Raw genomic sequence first — 14,743 nt, 5'->3', positions numbered from 1 at the left:
TCCATGGCAGTGGATTTTCATGCAACCATTTTAAGACAGTGGGTATGAGTGAGATAGGTACCACCACCTGGTTGTTATTCAACTGTGGTGTGTTGCGGGTTTTCCTCGTCACGGATCTACACAGGATATTCTTTGATGATATAATTCTGCTGCTTATACTTTATGTATTCCTTTTCCTTCGGATTTCCGTTTAACGCAATGATGATTTTTTCTATTTGCGGATCTTTTCTTTGTTCCGTCTGTAATAGTTCAGCACTCCAGCCCAGATCTTCTGTTCAGATATAGTTTTAACAATGGGCGTGGAGGTTGAGATATCTATTAATTCAGCTAATGGCTCGGTACAAGATGAAGAGGGGTTGCGTGATAATGCGTCAGCAATGATTTTGGCTTTGCCTTTCCCAGGTAAATACCCGATCCTCGCGCCAAAGTCTGGATGATCATGTGCCACCAAGTTCGCTTAGGGCTGTGACTAAAGCCTTTAAAGAAGTCGGTTAGGGGCTTATGATCAGTGAGAACCTTGACGGGATAACCGTATATTATAAATTTAAAATGCACGAGTGAATTAACAATAGCGAGCCCTTCCTTGTCTATTACTGCATATTTACTTTCGGAAGGTCTCAGTTTATTTACGTGAATAAAAAGCTATAGGGAAAAAACTGTTTATCATATTGTTGAAGCAATACCCCACCTACTCCTAGGTCTGAGGCGTCTGTTGCTATGAAGAATTCCTTACCGAACGTCAGGAAATTTCAAGATAGAACTACCACAGTTCAATCTTTCAATTTATCGAACGCCTGTTGATGAATTTCAGACCATATGAAATCTACCCCCTTTTTTATAAGATCGGTTGGGGAGGGAGCGGCTATGATGGAGTAGTTCCTAATGAACCTCCTATAGTATCCGCTTACACCCTAAAAATTGCTGTATTCCCTTGACGTTAGTAGGTATTGGAAAGTTACGGATAGCCGATACCTTATCATGGACTACTTTAAGACCTTCACTAGAAACCGTGAAACCTAAATAGACTAGTTCTGTTTTAAAAAATTCACAACTTACTTATCTTTACCCTTAAATTATGCGCTAGTCTTTTGTAGCACTAACTCTAATTTTCGTAGATGTTCTTCTAATGTATTGGAAAAGATTACTAGGTCGTCCATGTAGGCATGTAGGATATCTCCTAACAAGTCTCCAAACACAATGTTTATCATTCTAGTAAAAGTTATGGGAGCACAACGTAAACCAAAAGGCATACGCAAAAATTCATAATGTCCCCTGGCTGTGCTGAAGGCAGTGTATGGGATACTCTCTTGTTCCAACGGAATCTGATGAAATCCTTTTAGTAGGTCCAAGCTGGTGAAATATTTGTTCTGACCTAGTAGAGGTAGGATATCAGTCAGTACATAGTAATGGGAATCGGTCAGGGATTGTTTCTTCATTTAAACGACGAAAATCGACGCATATCCGCCAAGTTCGATCTTTTTTCAGTACTACTATTAACGGAAAATTATAAGGGCTGTTTGATTTCCTAATGACTCCTTCTTTTAGCATTTTATCTACTTCCTCTGTTATCTCATTCTGAAATTTCATAGGAAGTCGGTACGAAGGTACATAGATTACTTTCGTTTATCCTTGAGCCCATTATTTGATGCTCGATGACATCCGTTTTTCCTAAGGTTCCATCCGTAGTGGAAAAAACATCATGATATTTCAAGTTTGAAAAGATTCAAAAAATTTCTGCTGAATTTCTTCTTCTTGAATGTCCTTATTGATTTTGTTCTTTATAGATTGCAAAAGGGATTCATCCGCAACTGATTGAGCGTGATTTATCTCAGCTACGGTAAGAATGCGATGTTTATAAACTTCCGCATCCAAGATATGTTGATTTTTGTGGATTACTAAAGTGGTATTCAAATGATTACAGACTTCGATGTGACATTGTTGTTGTGAGCCGACTGTATAAATGGCTTGTGTGACGGATAATCCGTGTGTTTTCAGAGTTTCGGAAAGGATTACGTTTCAGATCCTGGCAAGGTTTTCTTTACACGCACTAATATGTTCGAAGTTAGGTTCGGCTCGAGAGTTTGCGTGCAAGCTGATATTATGGGCGAGCGAGAGTTCTGTTGGGTTGCATGTCATTATTTCTTGGTTCATGAGACAGGTGATTGGTTTCTTCAATGTAAGTGACTACTCTGTCTGTCTCCTTATTATCTAAAACTGATTTTAGGGTATTAGAAGACTTATAGAATTTTCCTTTGATATACACGCCGTGTTTTGCAGGTGCTAAGGTAATATTTTGAGTGCCCATAGACGGGTATCCGATAATTACTGCGGGATACATATTAATGTTTTGTACAACGATAAAGGTATCGGAAAACGTGCGCTTACCGACCTTGTACTGAACATGAGTTACTCCTACCACATTTAATTCATTATTTCTTATGCCTGAGAGCCTTATTCCGGACTTCTCTATAGGGAAGTTTGAAAAGAGTAAATGATGAATCCTTAAATCCATGATATTACGTGGACTACCAGAATCAAAGAACAAAGTGAATGACTTATGGTCCAAATTTACTGCATGTAAGGTTGGTCGTAACTCGTCTTGACTAATAATTGCATGAATTTGTTGCAATCTACGGGAACCTGCACAGATTTTTTGGATTCGGCCGTGTGTTTCATAGGAAAATCAATTGCCTCACAATGATCTGATAAATGATTAAACTGATTATTTGATACAAAAGATGTTGATATTGATGACCCAACATCGCCCTCTCCCCCCTTGGAGCGAACTACGTGGTATTTGCTTTGTTTAGCACACCTTGAAAATTTGCTTGACCTTGCAAGTTCTGGTTAGACTGCCCAGGAACAGAGGTACCTGAAGCACGATTTGTTTGTTTCTGCTGTTGTGCAGCATTGCCGTTTGCTTGTTTCTTTTTATAGTACTGAGGACCCTTCTTTTTATTTGCACTGGCAACTGGTTGCGTGTTTGTAGGATTCTGCTGTTGATTCCCCGAGTAGCAACGATTATATGAATGAGTGGAACTATTATGTATTGAACAAAAACGCGTCCGACAGTCTGAAATCATGTGACCTGGTCGTTTACAGTTATAACAAACCATCCCTGCAACTTGATTATTATTATGTATCACGTTTACTTGTTGTGGCTTATTCTCATTTTTTTGCAAAAACTTGAATGAGCAAAGGATCTAGGTCGGTACATTTAGACATGTGTTTTTTTATTTGTTTGTTTATACACATCTAATTCCGTACTGCTGGGCTGCAATTTTTTTGTCAAAACACCGCACTAAAGCTTCAGGCAACATTGCAGTAATACTCGTAAGGTAAATTAAACGGATAAAATCTTTCACGGCGATCCTGGCACTCGTAACCCACCCAGAGTTACTTAAACTAACTTGATATTCATTTAGCCGGTCAGCAATTAGCGCCGCCCGCTCGACAACATTAAGCTGAGTCATGGAGGCTTGGTTAAGGATATTTCTCAATGCCAATACTACATCTAAAGCCTCTTCACCCCCATACACGGCACGTAATCTGATTTTGAACTCGTCCCATGTAGTCGCCTCTTGGAAAGAAACACCCCTTAGATAAGCACTGCGTCTCCTTTAGCAAAGTCTATGAAGCTTTTGGCCTCCTGTAATTGTACTGCTGGGTCTGTGATGCTTTTTGCATTTAAATGAGCGTCTACAGATGAGATCCATGCCTCAACATTTTGAGGCAGGAACCCATTGACCCGACCTTGAAAAGGGACAATTGCTGACCTCGCGCTCACGAGAGTCACCACATTGGGGTTGCCAGCCGGAGTAGTTGCCATGTTCACTTTTACTTTTTTCTTATCACTTCTATTCCTTGCGGTCCTATCAAAACATCTATAAGAGTACACTCGACCACTACGTAAACGCATATGCAATATACTGTATAAATGTGTTATAGTAATAGGAAAATCCCCCAAAAGATACAAAAATACAGATAATTTGATAAAAATATTATACGGAGAATTCCTGCAAGAAATGATTAGCAACAACGAGAAGGAAAAAAAAATAATCTGCGGGCGAGAACTCGTAGTTGAAGATTGATTCTGTAATGAAGGAAGATTAAGATGGCGAACAACTCACCCAGAAATACTGGACGATCAACTCCTGATGACAACACTTCACTGAGGAAAAAACCTGAATAGATAAAATGGTACTTAGCTCAGGATTATATGCTGAAGGATTGTTGACATGGGATGACGTCACAGTTCCTGTCGTCTTCGCGTCGGAAGTCGTGATGACGTCATGGTCTCCTTCTGGCTCACGTTGCATGAAGAAGTCCAAGATTGATGACGTCACAGCCTCCTTCCTCGCATGGCTTCCTCTTGCCCTACTCTTTGCGTCCTTGCTAGTGATCGCGCGTTGTTTCCTTTGTGTTTCCTTTATGTGTTTTCTTCTTTCTGTTGATGTTCGATGCTGCTCTCGTCCGGTGTTGATTCTTGGAGATAAGTGACAACAGTCACTCAAACGTCGATGTTGATGCTTGTATTCTTCTCGATGAAGGACATATCTTCGTCTTCATAAAATGTTGCGTTGATTGAAGATCCCGTTTCCTCTGTTTAGTATTGATTTTGTAGGTGGAAGTTGGTTATTGTAGTTCTTCGGTCGGCTGATATGGGTCTTGTTAATCTTATTCTTCGTCTAAAGCTGCCACCAATTTTAGTCTCTTCGCTTTTGCGAAAGACTGTTTGTTTCTCCTTACGACTGTCATTCGTAAGTATTTCTGGTTCCTTCCGTCTCCTATGTGATATCTTAGTAGAGTGGTTCTTCTTAAACTAAAGGAGAGGATTCAAACAGATAAGTTGAAAAAGGTATAACAACTTTATTCTGTAACTCCATAATAAGAGAGACAGTTCGGTCGGGAGACCGATATGTTTGATCGCTGGTAAAGAACTGAACTTCTAAAGCATCACGTCGATAGCGAAACATTAGCTATCTCAGCGATTCATATAAAAACATACAGCTCGGAAGTTACAAGTTTCCGGCGTAGGTTAACAGGTCAACCGCTTCCCATGGAAGTTGTTGTGCAAAGTTATCAGTAATGCAAAACGATGACATCTAAACAGATTTAAACCAGGCTACTGCAGACAGCGCATAGCGTAATCTAGATCTGCATTGGTCACGTAGGACCCTCCTAATGCCATGACCTCAGGTCATGGGTTTTTATTTACAGATTCTGTAATACTAAAAATGTATTTATTACACCAATACTACAACTAAATCTGCTTTAAGGAAGATTTTTCAGCTTGGCTTTAATATTGATTTGACAGATTCATACTTCTCATCCATCCCTCGAACATGTGCCTTTCTGAGACCAGTAGACCACCCCCACATGGTCTCCTGGTTTTTAAGCGATGTACTCAAGTTGGCTTCAGACACTGATAATGATTCATTCTCATATATAACATTGATTTCCTCCCGCCGAGTGAAGTTCTACTATACCCAGATCGGAAATTCTTAGCCAAGAATGAAGACCCACAAAACAGGTGGGCTCCATGGAAGATTATACCTCTCACTCAGGACTCATCATTGTGTCCTATTGTCACATTAAAATCTTATTTGGCCAGAACTTCTGAAAAGTCTTCAGGTCCTCTTTTTATTAGAGAGAAAGGTGGAACCATTTCCTTAAAAGGAATCAGACAACAAATCTTTTATTTTATTAAACAAGCCAATCCGGATTCAGTCCCTCACGTCCATGATATCCGGGCAGTGGCTACCTCAATTAACTATTTTCACAATATGAACTTCGAGGATCTTAAAAAATATACGGGTTGGAAAGCCCCGGCAGTATTTAGACGCCACTATCTAAAGAATTTAGAGGCCCTTAAATTTTCAGCAGTGGCTGCAGGGAGCATCGTCTCCTCTGATACAGCCTAGTCTTATGGCAAGACACTTCCGCCCGTACCTAGGTTTCAGGCTAGGGAACCAGGCATTCTCCTTCAAGGTAATGCTCTTCGGGCTAAACGTAGCCCCCAGGGTATTTACGAAGATAGTTGAGACAGTAGTTCAACAACTCAGATCTCAAGGGATTATGGTAGTTGCGTATCTGGACGATTGGCTTGTTTGGGCAACAAGCATCGAAGAATGCCACAAAGCAACGGTCAAAGTAATACAGTTTCAGGAACATCTAGGGTTCCAGATAAACAAGACCAAGTCCCGGTTGACACCGGACTCTCGCTTTTAGTGGCTCGGCATTCAGTGGGATTTAAACTCCCACACTCTATCAATTCTGTCGTCAAAGAGAAAAGAAATAGCCAAGGCAACCAGACAATTTCTCAAATGCAAACAGTCATCCAGACAATTTCTCAAGTGCAAACAGACATCCAGAAGGAGCCAGGAAAGGATCCTAGGCTCTCTTCAATTAGCCTCAGTAACAGACGTTCCGCTGAAGGCAAAACCCAAAGACATAAACCGTGTCTGGCGTTCGAGAGCAAACAACAAGTCCTGGGACAAATTGTCCGCTATCCTGGCGATACTTCGCAAACGACCCAAGGGCGGAGGTCAAGAACTTATCAAAATCAATTCCTCTCCAATTCCCTCCTCCGGCATTAGTTATCCATACGGATGCTTCACTAAGTGGCTGGGGAGGGTACTCTCAGTACAAAAAGGTACAAGGGACTTGGTCCCTTCCATTCCGCCGGCTCCATATCAATGTACTGGCAGCTATGGCGGTATTCCTCACTCTGAAAAGACTTCAGCCAGCCAAGGGATCTCACATCAGGCTGGTATTGGACAGCGCAGTAGTAGTGCACTGCATCAACAGAGGAGGCTCCAAGTCAAGCCATGTGAACTATGTCATGATAGCCATATTTTCTCTGGCAGCCAAGTACGAATGGCACATGTCCTCCACACACCTAGCAGGGGTGAAGAACGTGATAGCAGATGCCTTGTCTCGCTCAGTCCCTCTAGAGTCGGAGTGGTCCCTGGACAGGCAATCATTCAATTGGATCTGTCAGCAGATGCCAGGGCTCCAGGTGGATCTCTTTGCCACAGAGTCGAACCACGAGCTTCCCTGCTATGTGGCTCCCAACCTGGACCCTCTGGCTTATGCCACGGACGCCATGGCCATAGACTGGAACCAATGGAAGAAGATCTACATCTTTCCTCCAGTGAATCTTCTTCTGAAAGTTCTGTGCAAACTCAGGACCTTCAAGGGACAAGTCGCCCTAGTAGCCCCCAATTGGCCCAAGAGCAACTGGTTCCCACTCCTGCTGGAGTTGGGTCTCCGACCTCAACGGATTCCCAATCCCAAGCTATCCCAACAAGTCCAAATGAAGACTGTGTTCGCTTCCTCAGGAATTCTCAAAACCCTAACTTTATGGACTTCATGAAGTTCGCAGCTAAAAGAGATGCGGATATCGATCCTCAAAACATCCTATTCCTAGAATCGGATAAAAGAGAATCGACCCTTCGTCAATATGACTCAGCTGTTAAGAAACTAGCCAATTTTCTGAGGGGGACCGAATCTCAAACCATGACTACCAACCTGGCTATTTCCTTCTTTAGATCATTATTTGAAAAAGGTTTAGCAGCCAGTACTATTACTACTACTAAATCAGCACTAAAGAAGATATTCCAGTATGGTTTTAAAATAGATCTAACAGACTCCTATTTTTCATCTATCCCTAGAGCCTGTGCTAGACTCAGACCATCAGAGAGACCTAGCTCAGTGTCATGGTTCTTAAATGATGTTCTCAAACTGGCCTCAGATACTGATAACAACTCATGTGATTTCTTACCCCTCCTGAGGAAAACATTATTTCTGGGCTCAGCCTGTGTCGCTTCGTGAAATATCCTTTTAGCACATATTTCTAAGGTAAATATTACTAACATTACCAGAGAAAAACGTACCAGAGAAAAACCAAAATGGGATGTCAGAGTATTCTGACTCGCTCACCTTATATAAAAAGGTGTCGGTATGGTTTCTGGGGCGAGTGAAACCACTACCACGGGTCTCTTACCATTTAGATCCATCCTTCTACAAAATCCCCCTGCTAGAGAGGGCTGATACACAGCCCGCACCAGTAACTACTACTACTAGCGCTCCCGACGCCAGCACGAGCGCCTCTAGCGGCCATCCTTTTCGTTAGCTTCATCTTGCACACACGTGATTTTTCTTGCTGTGTTTTTGTGCTCGGGTTTTTGGATTACTTCTTCGTCATGGAACTCCAAGCCATCGCCGCAGCTAAGTTAAGTACTGCTAAAGTGTTTCACTTAATTTTAGCCAACTAGGGCCCGTTTTACCGTTTTTATTTAGGTTTTATGACGGCGCCCTCCGCGGCAGGAGGAGGGAGACACGCAAGAGTTTTGTCTTCCTTTTCCAGAAGTTGTTGATCTCTTTCATGGTTTCAACAATTTGGAGAGTAGGACTCAGGCTCAGTCATCTTACACTCCTTTATGCTTGGAAGCCTTGCTGGGAACTACGCAGGATCCCAAGCCTTCGTTTCAACTTCCCTCGTCGGGGCACGTCCAATTGGTCTTGCATAAGGTTAATGCCTCTATTTCAGATCGGGACGGTTCGCTTCATGCTAAGGCTCTCCCAAGCTGCTACCCCCCTCCTCTCATGAGGCATAAGAAGTACTATGCTACGAACTCTGCCTTTTTGATGTCGCGTCATCTTAACCCAGACGTCATTCGTCTGAAGCCGGGATGGACTTTGGAGTAGGTGAAGTCGATGGCTCCATCGTTGTCTCAACAAGATGCCTCAGCATTGGAATGTACGGCAGCCTCCATGTCGCAGACGGTTTCTTGGCTCTGATCTATGGTCATTGCCAAGATAGCTTCTGACAGGTCGTGAGAAGTTGGTGCCTGCGTCCTCTCTTGCCAGTTTGTTGCAGTCTGGAGGCAGGACGTTTTTGTATATGGCTTGCCTCAATGTTAATTTATGGGCTAACCCTCTCCTGATTAGAAGAGACGGGGCTTTATCCAGGATGGAAGGATCAGTTGACCCTGAATCCTTGCTGGCATCAAGAAATGGGGATATGTTGGAGTCTCAATTTTTGTTCCCTCGGGCCGAGCTGGAGGATGCGATAGACTGGCGCCGGGCCGACACCAAGAACTTGGTGCACCATACTGTGTTTAAGTCGGAGTCTCATCCTCTGAGGCGTCCGGCTCCTCCTCCTTCCCCTGCCCAGCAGCAGTCACAAAGATCGTTGCCTGGAGGTAAAGGGGGCCATCGGTACGTTGCCGCGTCTCCCTCTCCTGTGCCACAGGTGGGGGTTGCTTGGTGGGCTATTGGGCCAAGTGGCTGAGTCATGAAGTGAGTGGTAGATGTCCTTCTGGTAGGGTAACTACTGCCATTTGGCTTCCCTCCTCCTCTCTCGGACAAGCCGCAGCTCAAAGGGCATATCCTCCAGATTCTCTGAAGTTCTTGGCTCTTCGTGAGAAATGCAGAAGATGCTGGACAAGGATGTGATAGAGGAAGTGGTGCGTCCGTCTCCGGGGTTTTACTGTCACATCTTCTTGGTGCCAGAGGAGTCGGGAGGTTGGAGACCTGTATCGATTTATCCACTTTGAGTCACTTCATCAGGAAGACACGGTTCAAAATGGAAACCCGCATTCAGTGTTGGCAGCTGTGAGGGAAGGCGACTTCATGCTGTCGAACTTGAGGAATGCATAATTCCAGATCCCTAGTCATCCAGTGTTCAGGGAGTTCCTTCGCTTCGCTCTCCGGGACACGGTCTTCGAGTTCAAAGTCCTGTGCTTCAGGCTGACCACAGCCCCTCAAGTGTTCACAAAGGTCTTCTCTCTCATATCAAGTCGGGCCCATGCTCAGGAAATCTGTTTGCTGAGGTACCTCGACGATTGGTTGATCTTGGCAGGTTCCAGGGAAAAGCTGCTGCAGGACAGAGATCGTCTGCTCCGCTTTTGTCTGGAACTGGGTATTTTGGTTAACTATGAAGAGTCAAACCTTGTACCCAGTCAAGTATTCTCTACCTGGGCATGGTTCATCGATACAGCGGTTGCAAGAGTTTTCCTGTCGGATCAGAGATTAGAGAAGTCGTGAGTGGTGGCACGCGACTTTCTGTCGGAACCACATCAGTCATCCCATCAGTGGCAGGTTCGTCTAGGAGTTTTTTCTCCCCTGGAGAAGCTGGTCCCTCATGGGCGTATTCATCTTCGGGCTCTACAATGGAGACTGGGGGAATTCTGGTCTCCGGTGGAGACTCGCACTGTTAGAGGTCCCTCTGTCTCTGGAAGTAAGAGAAGGCCTTCGTTGGTGGTTGGACAACCGAAATCTTTTGAATGGTGTCCTTCTGCGTTCTCTACCACTGGACTTCCTTCTGTTTTCAGATGCCTCCCTCGCAGGTTGGGGGGCTCATTTAGGCAGCCTCATTGTCTCAGGCATTTGGAGTTTGGAGGACAACAGCAGCATATCTGCATCTGGCAGTTGAAGGCAGCCTTTCTAAGTCTGAAGGAGTTTTGGGTGAAAATTAACAGTCATTCTGTTGTTGCCTATGTGAACAAGCAGGGAAGCCTGGTTTCATGTCAACTTCATGCATTGACTGTCAAGGTTAACCAGTGGATGGTCTGCTATTCAGTAGAGCTGTAAGCCAGGTATATCCCAGGAAAACGGAATGTGGTCACAGACATAATCAGTCATTGGGATCAGATCCTAGGCACAGAGTGGTCCCTTCAAGTAGTAGCAGACAAGCTCTTCCTTGTTTGGGGGAGAGCCATGCTGGATCTTTTTGCAACTCAGTTCAACACGAAACTGGAGATATTCTGTTCAGTGGTTCCAGATCCTTTGGCGTTAGCGGAGAATGTGTTATAACATCTCTGGGACAACATGGAGGTGTATACCTTCCCTCCTTTTTGTTTGATCCATCAAGTTCTGAACAGACTGATGAGTTCATAGGGTCTCAGGATGACTTTGGCAGCCCCTCTGTGGCCTCAGGCGGAATGGTTTTCAGATCTGCTGTAGTCGTTGTTGGAGGTTCTGAGGGAAATTACCCCTTGGTGGTATCTCCTGTGTCAGCCGCATGCGGAAAGGTTCCACCTGTCAGTAGAATCCTGTCTCTTCACAGTTGGGGGATATCAAGTATCGCCTCTGAGAGAGAGGCTTTTCTCAGAGAACAGTAGGGCATATGTCCAGCAGTCTCAGAAGGTCAACCTCTGGGGTTTACCAAGGCTATGGGTCATCTACTGTGATTGGTGTTGTAAACAGGATTTTTTTCTCCACTTGCTACCTCTATTCAGCGAATAGCAGACTTTTTAACCTTCTTCAGAGATGAGAAACATTTGTCCGTTTCTGCCATTAGTGGCTACAGGGCGGCCCTGAGTTAGTGTTATGCCTTAGAGGTATTGACATCTTGTCCTGGGAACTTTTCTTGCTAGTTAAGGGGTTTGAGGAGTCGAGTTCTAGGGAGCTCAAGCCTCTGACGTGGGATGTTTCCTTGGTTCTCAAGAGCTTCACTAAGGGTCCATATGAGCCTTTGTGTCGCTCATCTGACAGGAACTTGACACTCAAGACAGTTTTCTTCCTGGCCTTGGCATCTTCGAAGAGGTTAGGAGGGCTCCATGGTCTGAGCTATGACCTGAAGCACACCAGGGGTTGGGGGTCGGTGTCCTTCAAATTTGTCCCGGAATTTGTGGCCAAGACCCAAAATCCCTCTGTGCACGATGATAGGTTTACTTCCTTTTCCATTCCATCACTGAATGACTTTGTGGGTGGTGATGCTCAAGAGCTTTTGTTGTGTCCTGTCCGGGCCCTGCGTTGCTATCTTAAAGGGCATGGCACCTCAGACTAGGCTGCTGCAGACTTTTTGTTTGCACAGGATGTACAAAGAAAGAGGTGTCAAAGAATACTATCTCTTTTTGGATAAGGGAAGCCATCGGACAAGCATACTTGTCTCTTGATGATTCTACCACCACGTCTGTGCAGGCTAGAGCGCATGACGTTAGAGGTATTGGTCCCTCTCTAGTTTTCAAAAAGAACTTGGCTGTACATAGAGTGCTGAGCGCTGGTACTTGGTTACCCCAGTCCACGTTCACCTCTTTCTATCTTAAGGATGTTGCCCACAGATCTGCGGACACGTTTTCCCTGGGTCCTGTGGTGGCTGCCCAACAGGTTGTGTAACTCATGGTTGCCCTTAACAGGGCACCTTTGTATCTTACCTAAAATGATTGTGTGGATGAGAGAGTGAGTGAGCTGGCTGGTCTCCTTTCTCTTGTACCTTTCCTTCTCCCTTCGGGCGGTTTAAGGAATAGACACGTCATTCGCTGGACTGGTCTGATACAGGTAAGGTAGTCATACTGATAGTGTGGTCATGCATTATACAAATATCTTACCCGCTATTTGGTAGCATATGCTCCACTCCTTGGCAAGGAGTTGGGGATAATACAAACCATGGTGTCTTGGTTTTGATATGGGACAGTCAAAGTTTCTTTTTGGTTCCCTACACAATGGTTATCCCATATATCATTGTACGTCACTCAGGGTCTGAGTCGTTAGATATCATTTTATCTAGGTTCTCAACGGGCTTCAGTCCCTCTCCAAAAACCATTCCTTTTGAGAGCTGGACTGTTGGGTAGGCCCCCAGCCGGTCTAGGATGTCTTATACCTCCCTCCAAGTATGAGTCTATCCTATTGTTAAGACCGAAGATTTGTTCGCGTATGAACAAATGACAAATTTTCTAAGACAATTTGTATTTTTCATAGCTACAAACCTGAGGTCTTAACATTATACTGCCCGCCTCTAGCCGCCCCTCTATGTCTTACGACATCCTGAGTTGGGTAAGACTGATGCGTGATCATAGGTGAATGGTCGAACCCGATCTACGCATGCGTTGCCAGATATCACAAGATTCCTTGCTTTCATCTGTTTTTTTAACCGGATCCGGCTAGGCGCTAAAAATGAACTTATTGTTAAGACCTTAGGTTTATAGCTATGAAAAATACAAATTGTCTTAGAAAATTTGTCATTTTCTAGCTGAGTGGTAATGAAATAGCGGAATAAATTTTCAGTCCTCTGTAAAACAGCAGGGATTAGAGTTGTCTTCACTTGTTGGTGTCATCGACGGGACTTTTTCTATGATCAGAATCATGAGATTTCACTTCCCTACTATTCAAATGTGAAGACGCAGGTCCACATTCCCCTTAGTCAATCACTAAGTAATATTGTTTCTCCTTAGTTGAGATTCAGCTACTGATGAGAAACTTCTATGACTTGCCGTCACAGGGACCTTGGTCTCTAGAAGGCATTTAATTCTTGTCTACTGTGCACATACCTCGCGAGAATCATCATCTCGTCTCTCAACATCATCGGCGAAGAAGATAGACGATATGCATGGTTCATTCAACATCACCCTTCAAAAGGCAGGTGTCATGTCATGACTGTTTCTGATGAGCAGTCATTCTGCATCTGTTGACGAGTCTGAATCCTTCATGATCTCCTGTGCTTTGGATTGATCCAGATTAGTCATTACTTTGTCGTATTGGAGTGTTACTATACCTACAAAGGATCGGCATCCTTCGTTGGTACTTTTCATCACTCTAAAGAATATATTGGACTGGAAGATTAATAAGGTCTCATTATGACCACATTTATATCTTTCTTCCTTTGGGGCTTCCCATAGGTCCATAAAATCTTTTTCTTGGACTGGTGGTGGATGCTCAAAAGTTGTGTTTGTTTACCTGGCTCATTCAAGAGTGACTGGCCTCTCCACCTTCCCCTTCTTGTCCTACTCTTCTTCCTTCAGGTTGAGGATAGGACACGAACTTACACTTGCTGGTCGGGCATTTGATGAGGTTAGCTTGCACATTGAGTTTCCCTTTTGTTTTTCCTATCAGAATCATAGAAGCAATCCCACTCCTTCCTCTAGCAAGGGGAGGATGGAGACTTGCAATAATGCAAACCCTTCCCAGAACTTTGTATTAATGTCTCTGACTCTAAATATTCTTCCTAGCCCTTTTTCAAATGAGCTACAATTCCTCACTCATTTTGAAAAAGGCCCAGAAGTCTGACTCATGATTAAGCAGCTCGTGTGCTCCGATCAAGTTGTCAGAGGCAGGGTACTCCTCCAGGAGGAATAGCCCAGGTGTGCTGAACTCCAGTCAGTTCTAGAGGCACACTCACATTCCTCCCACCAATCAGCGAGTCGTCCTAATGTAAAGGACCGAGGTTTTGTATATCATGTAGAAACAAATCAAAATTTTTAAAGTAAATTGTGTTTTTCCTAACTATACAAACCTGAGGTCCTTTACATTAATGCCCACCTTATGCCACTCCTCAATCAGAAACCTGGGCCAAAAGGCAAAGTGGAGTGTTTACATCTGGGCAGGCGGGCCTACCTGCCTACCAGACGCCAGTTACTCCCTAAGCACCCTATTCAAGAATACAACGGCCATATTCCAGCCTATGCTGAGAGTAATTCCTAATATAAAGGACCTCAGGTTTGCATAGTTATGAAAAGTACACTTTACTTTAAAAAACTGTGATTCTTCCATGCCCAGTATTTTTTATTAAAACAGTTTTTTCTTCACTATTATTTACGGTCGATTCATGTTACTGATGCATTGATAATTTGTAGCCATTAGCAGTGTGAACATTGTTTTCTCAGCTTCAGCTACAAATGCAGTGTAAATTTAGGAGTGCTATATTTCCATGCCAATATTTTCTCCTTAGCGAATAAATGTATAATGTGAAATTATCAGTCCTATTCTATGTAATTGATGTTATTTTCAACAAAACTAC

At 43.8% G+C, this 14,743-nt stretch overlaps 1 protein-coding gene across 1 annotated transcript in view; it reads left to right on the top strand.

Annotated features, from left to right (window-relative positions):
* LOC135221411 (post-GPI attachment to proteins factor 2-like) overlaps positions 1 to 14,743 on the top strand; it is a 300,470-nt gene that overhangs the window by 169,410 nt on the left and 116,317 nt on the right. The gene's annotated exons all lie outside the window — the stretch shown is intronic.

The sequence above is a fragment of the Macrobrachium nipponense genome, chromosome 20 (assembly GCF_015104395.2).
Source record: "Macrobrachium nipponense isolate FS-2020 chromosome 20, ASM1510439v2, whole genome shotgun sequence".
Lineage (NCBI taxonomy): Eukaryota > Metazoa > Arthropoda > Malacostraca > Decapoda > Palaemonidae > Macrobrachium > Macrobrachium nipponense.
The sequence above is the reverse complement of the archived record's forward strand: the minus strand, read 5'-3'. Positions and strand labels throughout refer to the sequence as shown.